A 7,808-nucleotide genomic window follows, 5' to 3' on the forward strand; every position below is an offset into this window, starting at 1 on the left:
TAAAATAGATTTACGGTCCGGATACCATCAACTCAAAGTCCGAGAAGAGGATATTCCTAAAACCGCGTTTCGAACCCACTACGGACACTATGAATTCGTCGTAATGCCTTTCGGTCTAACAAATGCACCTACCGCATTTATGGACCTAATGAATCGAATCTGTCGACCGTTCCTGGAAAACTTCGTCATTGTGTTTATCGATGACATCCTCGTCTATTCTCGAAGCAAAGAGGAGCATGGCCAACATCTCCGACAAATCTTAGAGACTCTGCGAACGGAAAAGCTTTACGCCAAACTCTCCAAGTGTGAGTTTTGGCTCCGGACTGTGAATTTCCTAGGCCACGTAGTTAGCCAAGACGGAATTCATGTGGACCCTTCTAAGGTCAAAGCTGTGGAAGGATGGGCAACTCCGACTATGCCCACAGAAATTCGTCAGTTCTTAGGCCTAGCAGGTTACTATTGGAGGTTCATCCAAAACTTCTCTAAGATCGCCAAGCCGCTTACCTTGCTTACGCAAAAGGGCGTGCCATTCAAGTGGACCGACCGACAAGAGATTGTGTTTCGAACCTTGAAGCAAGCTCTCTGTAGCGCTCCTGTGCTATCTCTACCTGAAGGAACAGAAGACTTTGTAGTCTACTGTGACGCGTCGAATCAGGGCCTAGGCTGCGTTCTCATGCAACGTGGAAGAGTGATAGCATATGCGTCCCGCCAACTAAAGACGCATGAGGTAAATTATACGACCCATGACCTAGAACTGGGAGCCGTGGTCTTTGCTCTGAAAATTTGGAGGCACTACCTGTACGGCACAAAGTGCACCATCTTCACAGACCATAAGAGCCTCCAGCACATCTTGAATCAAAAGGAGCTGAACATGAGACAGCGGCGATGGGTGGAATTACTAAATGACTATGAATGCGAGATCAAGTACCACCCAGGCAAGGCCAACGTGGTAGCTGATGCATTAAGTCGGAAGGAGTACACAAACCGCCGTACGAAAACGCACTCGATAACCATTCAATCTCATCTGGCCACTCAAATTGCATCAGTCCAGTCAGAGGCTATGAAAGCGGAAAATAGAACTAGCGAGGCATTACGCGGAATGGAGAAGAACCTAGAAGTCAAGGAGAATGGGGTATACTACTTCATGAACCGTATTTGGGTCCCAAAAATCGGAGGATTTAGAGAGACCGTTATGAAGGAAGCCCACAAGACACGATACTCCATTCATCCCGGTTCGGACAAGATGTATTTGGACATCAAGCAACACTATTGGTGGCCTAACATGAAGGCGGAAATCGCGACTTATGTCGGTAAGTGCCTTACGTGCGCCAGGGTAAAGGTAGAATACCAGAAACCTTCCGGATTGTTACAGCAACCGGCAATCCCTGAGTGGAAATGGGAGGGGATATCTATGGACTTCGTGACCAAGCTTCCCAAGACATCGGACGGACTGGACACCATATGGGTAATAATCGACCGACTGACGAAATCTGCCCATTTCCTACCAATCAAAGAGTCCTACAAGATGGAGAGACTGACGCGTTTGTACCTACGAGAGGTCGTAAGACTCCATGGAGTGCCAAAATCTATCATCTCGGATAGGGACAGTAGATTCACGTCGCGCTTTTGGCAGTCGCTCCACAAGGCCATGGGAACTCATCTTGATATGAGCACTGCGTATCACCCACAAACGGACGGTCAGAGCGAACGAACCATTCAAACGCTTGAAGACATGCTTCGTGCATGTGCGATAGACTTTGGAAAGTCTTGGGATACCCACCTACCGTTGATCGAGTTTTCATATAACAATAGTTATCATTCGAGCATCAAGGTGGCCCCTTTCGAAGCACTGTACGGGCGTAAATGTAGATCACTGTTATGTTGGGCTGAAGTAGGTGACACCCAGCTAGCAAGAACACATACGTCAAACAGGGCACTAACAGGACCGGAGATCATTCGCGAGACCACAGAAAAGATTGTCCAGATCAAAGCTCGATTACAAGCATCGCGTGACCGGCAAAAGAGCTACGCTGATAAACGACAAAAGCCCTTAGAATTCCAGGTCGGTGATCGAGTATTGTTGAAGGTCTCACCCTGGAAAGGGGTTATACGTTTCGGAAAACGGGGAAAGCTGAACCCGCGATACATTGGACCTTTCGAAATCGTCGCCCGAATAGGTCCAGTAGCATACAGACTACAACTACCCGCGGAGCTCAACGGTGTACACCCCGTGTTTCATGTCTCTAATCTGAAAAAGTGCCTATCAGATGAAACCCTTGTCATTCCTCTTGACGAAATCGAAATCAATGAGAATCTCCTGTTCGTCGAAGAACCAATCGAAATCATGGACAGGGAGGTGAAGCGTACTAAGCAGAGCCGCATCCCGATCGTGAAGGTACGGTGGAACGCAAAGCGTGGGCCAGAATTCATGTGGGAACGCGAAGATCAAATGAAGCAGAAGTACCCTCACCTATTCTAGCATTCTCAAATCTAGCTTTCAAACAGAATTTCGGGACGAAATTCCCTCTAACGGGGGGATGATGTCACAACTGGAAATTTTGTGTCATGTAATCTAAACATTCAAGTTAATGTGAATCAAAAACTTCAATCAAATACATTATACAAGTACCACAAGTAGTCATCAAACAATTGGAAAACCCTAGAAGTTCTTGTTAAGTCTATTTTGGACTAGAACTTCCTTATTGGATCCAAGTGGACCAATAAGCTTCCAATTGGACTATCATGGGCTTAGAACCCTAATTGGGCTCTAATTGGACTCACATCTATTTATTTCAATATTGTGAGCCATGTTGGACCTAGAATGAAATAAATTAATGACTATGAACCATAATTAACCTAATTTGACCCTAACAAGTCATAAAAATCACATTTAAATTTAAATGGACCAAAAATCACTCAACTTAACCATGAGAATTGGGCTTAAGTATTTAAGGCCCAAACACCCTCATTTCCTCCATTATTCTCGGCCCAAAAGCTCAAGCCCAAGAAGAGGGTTGACCTTAGTGTGCCACCTCCTTATTGTCTTGTGGATCTCCATGCAAATCCATTCCATGTATCCATGCACATCACTTCATGTCTACATCTCCCTCTCTCTTCTTGAACTCGGCCGAGAGCAACACCACACACACACAAAACACTCACAAACTCTCTCTAAAATTCACTCAAGACTTCTTCCTCTTCTCCATCCAAAATCTCGAAAATTAGGAAGCATTCAAGGAAGTTCTTCCACAAAATCATCATCTAAGGTAAGGTTTTGCTTGGATCTATGACTTGTATTCCTTATTTACCAAAAATCTCTTCCTAATCCATGCAAAAATCATGATCTTGCACTCTAGAAACCCCATAAACTCGAAAATTTCAACAAGGAGTACAAAGGCCAAAAATTACTTCATCTCTTCCAATCTTTCTTCAAAAACCGAATCAACACCCAAGGTGAGCTTCATACCCCCTATTTTCTGTTTTTATGAGTTTTGTGGGGGGGGGGGGGGGGGAATACAAGTGAAAGTGTAGATCTATATGTGTTTATATGCCTTGTATGATTTCCATGCTTATATGTATGCTTTTATGTGTTTTAATGTTGGATCTAGCCATAAAACTCCTCAAAACCGAGATATAACTTATGTTATATGATTTTAGCATGAAATGTATTTCTACATACAAAGTGTTTCAAGAAAGATAGCTAAATGGTTTAGTAACAATTTTCTTTAAGCTAAAAACACAAATTTTGGGCCAAAAATGTGAAAAATACAAAATTAAGGGCCCAAATTGACATTTCACAGATTCTGATGGATGAAGTGTGCCAAAACAGTTTCCATAAAACTATTTCTGGAATTATACTCAATTAGAGGATTAAAAACATGAATTTCAAGCTTAATGGGCTAAAAATGAAAATTTCGGCCCAATGAGGCCCATTATGCGAATTTTTCTGTTTTGGAGGGCCAAAACTGTGATTTTCTGTAAAACAGTGGTCCATAAGTGATCCAAGTCCTTTTCAAAGGTTTAAAATGATTTTTAAATTTAAAAAGGACCAAAGTTGCAAAAAATTTTACAATTTGGGCCAAAATTGACAAAATTGCGAAAAGAAGGGTATTAACCGAGAAAACTGAAATTTCAGGGACTTAAGCTGTTTTCTATGAAAAATATGCTGGAAAAGGTTTATTTCAATAATTTTTGGTGTTAAAATGTCAAGAAAATTGATTTAAGGACCAAACCGGAAAATATTTTAAATAAAGGGTTGAAAAAGTAAATTTTACAAACAAGGAGGGGCTGAAAACAGAAAATTTTCATGACTAATTCAATACATACAATTTGACCAAGTAATGGTACTACAACTATCGACAAAATACAATACACTACAACACCAAAAGTCGTTGTTAAACGAATTGGTTCGGTCTCGAACCAATAAAAATCCGAAACCACTAACACACCGATACTATGATACTACAATACTATGATTCATACAAATAACGATTCGGAATTCATTATACATGTGCACAGACGTCTACGCACTATCTTTGGGCCCCACAAGTGTAAAATCTTGTTCGTTGAGCCTAGCTAGCTCGACGACCTGATCTTAAGGCCCAAAGACTTCATCTTACGAGGTGTTGGGTTTTACCAATCCGACACGACGTAACCGGACTTTCAATGGCTGTAGACTACTGGTCCCCAAGGGTCCTTTAGTGTCGCTAGTAGAGTCTGCCTTTTTGCGAGGCGGGTCTGGGACCCCTCGTACCTTTTTATCCCCAACCGGCTAATGGAGTCGTCGAGGCCTTCGTGTCCTCCTTCTCTTCGGATGTGGGACTACAGGACGGTTGGATAACGTGATTAGTACGGACGACGCCTTCGGGATCGTTAGTATTGCTATAGACTAGTCGTTTGTGTAACGCGTGTTTGTAGCGGATAATCATGCTCAAAAATAATCCAATGTCGTCTGGAATTATAACTTCATGTGTTGCAATGGTTTCAAGAAATTTCATGGAATTCAAAGAATTAGGAAAACATCGGGTTTTCCTAGGGTTTTCAATACATACAATTTCAGAATACATACGATTTCAACAAACAATATTTTACAAGTATAGAAAACAAACAAGCATACTTATGGATCTTCACACCTTTTTGACTATACTATTTTCAGAAAATATCGGATTTTCTGGCGGTTTTCAAACGACACGAAACATTGTTTTTTTTTAAATACAACTTATGAACTCACCAACATTTCATATGTTGACGTTTTTCAAAATACTTGTATTCTCAGGGAACCAGTGAATCAAAGGAAATCTTATTCAGTGATGGCTTGCAGTTTACTTATGTACGAATCGAATAATTTATGGTGGAATGTAATGTTTAAACAATGTATTTCATGTAAACTCTACTGGTTGTACAATACTAATGCATGGTGACGAATGTTGTTATGTTTCATATATATATTCAATGTTATGGTATTCAATTGAGTCACGACAACCCCCGGACGTTTCCGCCGTCTGGTTCGGGGGTGTGACAGAAAACATTGATTCTCGATAACCACATCGTGGTGATCCCACCACGACGTGGTGAATGGAGTCTTCGTGATTCTTGATGATGGCTTGGGGAATACGGGATAATCATGAGGACCATAACGTGGTGCCATTACCATGACGTGGTGACCAGATTTTAGGCAAGTATGTATATATATATATATATATATATATATATATATATATATATATATATATATATATATATATATATATATATATATATATATATATCCGAACATAGGGTCGAATTGAGGGACTTGAAGGTGACTTTCTGGAGAAGTATTGCAACAAAAATCCTCTGGATAATCGTTTGAAGAGGAGGAAATGATTGGAGCTCAAGCGTTGAAGAGATCTAGAAGAAAACATCATCAATTCATTCGGTTTGATCATGGTTAGCTTTATTCCTATTGAGTTTTTGTGTTTGATTACTGTTACGAGTAGCTAATTTAGTAGACTTTCTTTTAGTTAGATGAAACCCTAATAACTATGGTTTAGTTTATTAGTTTATGGATTTATAAAAGTTGGTTTGGAGCTTGTGTTTGATTAACTTACCTAGCATGTTAAAGTGTTTTTTTGTTGCTTTAATTTAAGTTAATTGTATCTTAGTGACCATTAAATTACATAAACTTGTTTACCTAGTGATTTAGTGACCATTAAATTGCTAGAGGTAAGATTGACCACATCCTAGTTAAGCGATAAAAGTAAAAATTTAGCTGTGTTGGAGAACATAGTTGTGACCATAATTGTGTTTAAAAAATCTTACATAGCCCAATTATAATTAATAACTAATTATGTGTTTGCTTCTGTAGGACCTTACAAAGTAGTATATGAAATGGTGAAAATATTAATAGATTGGATCAGATCACTAATTGCATAATAATTGGTAACCAACTTAATTAATCCATAAATAATAACTAACCATAGGAAAAATCTGGATTCGAAACTAAACGAAAGTGTTTTAGATATATTGATAACAACCATATTAGTTGAGTGATTAAGTTTGTCTGAACTTGAAAAATCAAATAAAAAACCCCCCATTTAAGTTGTTTTTCTTAGTTTAGCTTTTAGTAGTTATTTTATTAATTAAATACCGTTCCTTGTGATCGACACCCGAATTACCTAAACTATTCTATAATTCGACTAGGTATACTGCCTAGGTGCATTCTGGCTAGTTAAGTTCGTTAGATTATAAATTTAAAACTAGTGGGTAATTTTTAGCACATCAAGTTTTTGGCGCAGTTGCCGGGTAACGACTTATTTGATTATTAGTTTAATTGCTTTTAGTTTTTCGATCTTTTTTGTGGGGTAAAAACCACAAAAAGTTACTTTTGTTTCATTTGTTTATTTTAGTTTTTTTTCTCTGAGACGCAACCATGTCGTGATTATATTCACCACATCGTGGTCTCGCTGCAATTAGTTTTTTGTTTATTTGTTTTTTTGTTCATTTTACGCGTGTTTTTGTAGTTTTATCTTAACAGGATAAAAAATGGGGGACATAACGACCATGACAATGGAAGAGTACAAGCAGCATACGAGGAACGAAAACAGATGGGGTATTGATCCACCAAATATCCCAACCACGACAAAGTTTGAACTTCCGAGGCGCATTCTTAGCATGCTAAAGGAACTACCTTTTTTATGTGATGGAGCACGAGGACGCCTACGAGCACATAGAGGATGTGGTGGAGATTTCAAATTATTTCAACACTCCAAACGTGAGTATAGATGCAGTGATGCTTCGACTTTTACCGGTCACATTGAAGGGCGAAGCAAAAGAATGGTTAAAATCACTTCCCTTTGGAGCAATCACGACATGGGCTGATTTTAAGACTGAGTTCATCAACCAGTTTACTCCTCCTTTGAAAGTGGCAAAGCTTAAAAGAAACATCCAAAATTTTCAACAATTAGAGGGGGAGTCATTATACGATGCTTGGTAACGTTACAAGAGATTGTTACGACATTTCCCTCAACATGATTTCAATGTGCAACAAGAAATCTTGATATTTTATGATGGAGTCAATGTTTGCACTCGTGAACTTCTAGACTCGTAAGGGCCCGTGACAAAGAAGAATCCAAAAACAAATAAAAATTTGATTGAAGAATTCGCTAAGCATTCAAGAGAATGTCATAACTCAAATGGGGATTTCACTAGAGGAAAGTCAAGTAAAGATGGAGGTCAAGTTACTATTAGTGCAATAATTGCAAAGCTCGACGCAGTGGAAGAGAAGATCAAAAAAATGGATGGATCAATTCATGATAGATGCGAAGCTT

General features: G+C 39.4%; 1 non-coding gene across 1 annotated transcript; it reads right to left on the reverse strand.

The window, feature by feature from the left end:
• Positions 1-7,408: 7,408 nt before the first annotated feature.
• LOC111910556 (small nucleolar RNA R71) lies at positions 7,409-7,515 on the reverse strand. Its single transcript, XR_002856566.1, has one exon. It is a non-coding gene; the product is annotated as a small nucleolar RNA R71 (small nucleolar RNA).
• Between the last annotated feature and the right edge of the window lie 293 nt (positions 7,516-7,808).

Source organism: Lactuca sativa, chromosome 5, assembly GCF_002870075.4.
Source record: "Lactuca sativa cultivar Salinas chromosome 5, Lsat_Salinas_v11, whole genome shotgun sequence".
NCBI classification, from domain to species: Eukaryota; Viridiplantae; Streptophyta; class Magnoliopsida; order Asterales; family Asteraceae; genus Lactuca; species Lactuca sativa.